The sequence below is a fragment of the Bombina bombina genome, chromosome 5 (assembly GCF_027579735.1).
Source record: "Bombina bombina isolate aBomBom1 chromosome 5, aBomBom1.pri, whole genome shotgun sequence".
Lineage (NCBI taxonomy): Eukaryota > Metazoa > Chordata > Amphibia > Anura > Bombinatoridae > Bombina > Bombina bombina.
The window spans coordinates 52,555,401-52,561,619 of NC_069503.1; positions in this window are offsets into that span (position 1 = coordinate 52,555,401).

The window sequence follows — 6,219 nt, forward strand, 5'->3', positions numbered from 1 at the left end:
GCACCAGTTCCTACTTAGCAAGTGCAAGAGTTTATATTAAATAAAATATAGGTTTTACGGCACCAGTTCCTTCTTAGCAAGTGCAAGAGTTTATATTAAATAAAATACACGTTATACGGCACCAGTTCCTACTTAGCAAGTGCAAGAGTTTATGTTAAATAAAATACAGGTTATAAGGCACCAGTTCCTACTTAGCAATTGCAAGAGTTTATGTTAAATAAAATACAGGTTATACGGCACCAGTTCCTACTTAGCAAGTGCAAGAGTTTATATTAAATAAAATACACGTTATACGGCACCAGTTCCTACTTAGCAAGTGCAAGAGTTTATGTTAAATAAAATACAGGTTATACGCACCAGTTCCTACTTAGCAAGTGCAAGAGTTTATATTATATAAAATACACGTTATACAGCACCAGTTCCTACTTAGCAAGTGCAAGAGTTTATATTAAATAAAATATAGGTTTTACGGCACCAGTTCCTTCTTAGCAAGTGCAAGAGTTTATATTAAATAAAATACACGTTATACGGCACCAGTTCCTACTTAGCAAGTGCAAGAGTTTATATTAAATAAAATACAGGTTATAAGGCACCAGTTCCTACTTAGCAATTGCAAGAGTTTATGTTAAATAAAATACAGGTTATACGGCACCAGTTCCTACTTAGCAAGTGCAAGAGTTTATATTAAATAAAATACACGTTATACGGCACCAGTTCCTACTTAGCAAGTGCAAGAGTTTATATTATATAAAATACACGTTATACGGCACCAGTTCCTACTTAGCAAGTGCAAGAGTTTATATTAAATAAAATATAGGTTTTACGGCACCAGTTCCTTCTTAGCAAGTGCAAGAGTTTATATTAAATAAAATACACGTTATACGGCACCAGTTCCTACTTAGCAAGTGCAAGAGTTTATGTTAAATAAAATACAGGTTATACTGCACCAGTTCCTACTTAGCAAGTGCAAGAGTTTATATTAAATAAAATACAGGTTATACGGCACCAGTTCCTACTTAGCAAGTGCTAGAGTTTATATTACATAAAATACAGGTTATACGGCACCAGTTCCTACTTAGCAAGTGCAAGAGTTTATATTAATTAAAATACACGTTATACGGCACCAGTTCCTACTTAGCAAGTGCAAGAGTTTATATTAAATAAAATACAGGTTATACAGCACCAGTTCCTACTTAGCAAGTGCAAGAGTTTATATTAAATAAAATACACGTTATACAGCACCAGTTCCTTCTTAGCAAGTGCAAGAGTTTATATTAAATAAAATACATGTTATACGGCACCAGTTCCTACTTAGCAAGTGCAAGAGTTTATATTAAATAAAATACACGTTATACGGCACCAGTTCCTACTTAGCAAGTGCAAGAGTATATATTATATAAAATATGAGTCTGTTATTTACTGATAGATGTCACAGGTGTAGAACAAAATGTCAGAAAAAAATCTACTTTTGAAATTCATAGTAAGTTGTATTGTATTGTTAGTATGCATCTGTTGATTTTGTAATGCTATACTTTATTATCCTTTTAAATGGACTGAGCTTGCTGGGAGAAAATATCTCATTTTCTTATCACTCTATGTAAACACAAAGGGACCTCTGTAGCAGATCATGTCCACCGCACATCGATAAATGCAGACAGCATACAATGTCGGCAATTATCATTGCACAAGCATTTCTAGTGATTTGTGCTAGCAGGGGGTGTCAATCAACCCAATCGTATCTGATCGTGCTGATTGCTGTTCGCCGCCTCAGAGGTAGAGGACGAGTTATGGAGCAGCGGTCTTAACTCCTACTTAGCAAGTGCAAGAGTTTATAGTAAATAAAATACACGTTATACTGCACCAGTTTCTACTTAGCAAGTGCAAGAGTTTATATTAAATAAAATACAGATTATACATCACCAGTTCCTACTTAGCAAGTGCAAGAGTTTATATTAAATAAAATACACGTTATACGGCACCAGTTCCTACTTAGCAAGTGCAGAGTTTATATTAAATAAAATACAGGTTATACAGCACCAGTTCCTACTTAGCAAGTGCAAGAGTTTATATTAAATAAAATACAGGTTATACGGCACCAGTTCCTACTTAGCAAGTGCAAGAGTTTATATTAAATAAAATACACGTTATACTGCACCAGTTCCTACTTAGCAAGTGCAAGAGTCTATATTAAATAAAATACATGTTATACAGCACCAGTTCCGACTTAGCAAGTGCAAGAGTTTATATTAAATAAAATACAGGTTATACGGCACCAGTTCCTACTTAGCAAGTGCAAGAGTTTATATTATATAAAATACACGTTATACGGCACCAGTTCCTACTTAGCAAGTGCAAGAGTTTATATTAAATAAAATACAGGTTATACGGCACCAGTTCCTACTTAGCAAGTGCAAGAGTTTATATTAAATAAAATACAGGTTATACGGCACCAGTTCCTACTTAGCAAGTGCAAGAGTTTATATTAAATTAAATACAGGTTATAAGGCACCAGTTCCTACTTAGCAAGTGCAAGAGTTTATGTTAAATAAAATACAGGTTATACTGCACCAGTTCCTACTTAGCAAGTGCAAGAATTTATATTAAATAAAATTCACGTTATACGCACCAGTTCCTACTTAGCAAGTGCAAGAGTTTATATTATATAAAATACAGGTTATACAGCACCAGTTCCTACTTAGCAAGTGCAAGAGTTTATATTAAATAAAATATAGGTTATACGGCACCAGTTCCTACTTGGCAAGTGCAAGAGTTTATATTATATAAAATACACGTTATACAGCACCAGTTCCTACTTAGCAAGTGCAAGAGTTTATATTAAATAAAATATGGGGGGCGGAGCTTAGCCATGCTGGAAAATGGCTGTGTGAGAGGATAGCTCCCAGGCCCATACCACCTAAGCCCGGTATATAAAATTAGCCAAAGACCTTTTACCATCATACAGTGAATCCTTACTCACAGCAGAAGCGAGGGGACCGATCAAACCGCAGAGGGGAACAGCTGACCCTGAAAAACACCACGGGAAGCCGGCGGGCCGACTTCCCGTACTTAGGCCACAGGCGGAGTGATCGTAGGAGACCGGGAGCAACCATCTTACAGCTCGGGCAAAACAACAAGCCCAAACACAGCGACAGACACGTTTTAGCCGACTGGACACGGCAGAGAGCTGACACAAAAGCGGCAAGTAAGTCAAAGGCTCCTGGGGGTGCAAAAAATCCGCGCACAACCACGCGGTGAAATCAATATAATAGCAAAGCGCCACACCGCCAGCTAAAGGGTTCACTAAATAAGTGCATAAGAGACCAGACAGCTGGTAAAACAGATCACTACAAATAATTAGATAATAAACGCAGCAGCAGTACAAAAAAGAGAAGAGCAGGAATAGGAGTGCTGCATATTGACAGTAAATGAAAAGGGGGCCTAAGCATATCACAGAGACATTATAAGCTATACGAAAATAAGCTGTATCCTAGCACTAATCACTGTAAGAGACTGCATAAAACAACAGCTGCTACCACAGATCCTAAACTCTGCCAAGAGGGATATTTTTCACACAGGTGCACAGAACTCACAAGACCAAAACTATTACTGCTTGCACAATAGTAAATACATAGCTAACACCAGAGATATAGCGCAACCTGATCCAGAGGGAAGAATATCTAAGGAAATACAAAGAAAGTGCTTCACAATAACTTGGCGGCTTTATTACTACTGTTATACATCCCTAAACCAGATATACCCACTCTGGGGACACAAAAGCTGAGACTGACACATAACTAATAAGGCCTGCTCCCTACTCCACTGCATTAAATATTAAAGATATGCCAGCACGCAAGCAAGGCAAATCTGATAGTGTTACAAATACAAAAATGCTGCAGCAATATTTAAAACCTTTAGAATCGCAGACTCCTATAGCTACATCTAACCCAAAAGCCCCTGCACCAACAGAGGACACGCAAACAATGCCATCACATCCAACGCACTCTCCTGGTCTCACAAAAGAAGATTTAAAGCCTTTGTGCACTAAAGATGATTTAAAAGAGATCATGTCAGAAGTTAAAACCTGGTATACTGAGCTGAAACGTGACCTGACAAGGGTGACTCAAAGAGTAACAACTTTAGAGGAGAGCCACAATACAACACATAATGACATTGAACACATCTCACGTTTGGCATATGAACAAGAGGAGACCATACACCAACTTTGGGAGAAAGTGGAGGACCTAGATAACAGAGGTAGGAGGAACAACCTCCGGATACGGGGCATCCCTGAAACTATACAACCAGCGGCCCTGGAGGGCTGCCTACAAGATCTTTTCCGGACCCTTAAAGGGGACAGTAGCGCACCTGAGGTCCCAATAGAGAGAGCTCATCGAGCCCTAAGAGCCAAACCCCCACCTAAAGCACCACCTAGGGATGTCATTCTCAAACTCCTGCATTTTAAAGACAAAGAAGATATCCTCAGATATGCCAGACAAAAACAGGACTTTACACACGCGGGCATCCGCATACAGATTTTTGCTGATCTGAGCCCAACAACTCTGCAAAAAAGAAGAGATCTCAGCTATATTACCATTGCTCTAAGATCACAGAGGATACCCTATAGGTGGGGATTCCCAGTCAGCATCATCGCTACAAGGGACGGCACCACTGCGGTGTATAAAACCAGGGAAGACCTACCACATTTCTGCGAAACCCTACGAATTAACATCCCACACCCAGAGCATACAGATGAAGAAAATGTGACAACTCCAAGAACACGCATCAGATCCCTGTCACCCTCAGAGAGAAAGTCAAGGACAGAAACTGAAAAAAGAACCAACGTGCCGAGCGCGTGCCCACACTTAATGGAACCCTGCAAGCAATCAGATAGAGGGCACACGCCGACATGAAAGGACTCATAATGGTCAAAAATGGCTAAAGGTCGTATATTCTATATTAATGTTTGAATTATCGGGCTTAGGGGTAGGGATATAGCCCTATCTTGTTATTTCATTTCAGCTTGTTATTACTGTTTGTTGATTAATACTGTTGCCCTGTTGTTAATTCATTGTTGCATTACAAGTTAACCTCATACCAATTTATTTCAGGTTCACCTGTGGCACCAACTGAGCTTCCTTTCACCGCATATTACCCGCATAGACGCAACAACTCTGCTTACACGAACTACCGACCTCTCATTTCCACGAAGTAAACGCATCTAAATACCAGACTTGGACCCGACTACAGGTACACATTACAAAAAGGTACTATACACCCCACATAGACAGACGAAAGCTCCCACATAGAATTGACCCACACACATCAGATAGGCGGGAAGAACAACATGACAGATCAAAGAAACACACAGGGGCAACCCCTTTCACTAGTATCTATAAATGCCAAGGGCCTTAACAGCCCTGAAAAACGGTCAATAGCGTTTCACCAGCTGCACAAAACCAAAGGGGACATACTCTTTATACAAGAGACGCACTTTAAAAAGGGGAGGGAACCCAAGTACATGAACAACCAATATAAGACCTCCTTCCTGGCCTCAGGGCCAAATAAGAAAGGAGGAGTAGGTATATTCCTCAAAAATACTGTACTTTTCCAACCGAAACATGTCATCAAGGATACCAAAGGGACATATCTGATAGTGACAGGGCTCCTCTTCAACACATATGTTACACTGGTTAATATCTACCTACCCAATCAGGGACAGCACCTAGTTTTTAGACAGGTCACACAGTTACTACTGGAACATATGAAAGGGGTATTGTTTATTGCGGGCGACTTTAACCTTCCACTAGACCCCTCACGAGACACATCGACAGGGAGGACAAGCACACCGATGAAAGTCATAAAATCCATTAACTCCCAACTGCAAATGCTAAAGACACATGACATCTGGAGAACAGAACACCCAGACGCCTCAGACTTCACATTCTACTCACACCCACACCATACTTACACTAGAATTGACTACATAGTGACAGACCAGATAGGATTGACTATGGTGGAAAAAGCTGAAATTTTACCAATAACATGGTCTGATCACGCACCAGTAAAGTGCATGATCAAATGGCCAAGCATACCACCACATCCCTTTATGTGGAGGCTTGACGAAACTGCTCTAGCTAACCCATTAATCCAGATGGACGTTGACGAAACACTGGGACACTTCTTCAGGGAAAACACACCCACAGACACATCAACGGCAAC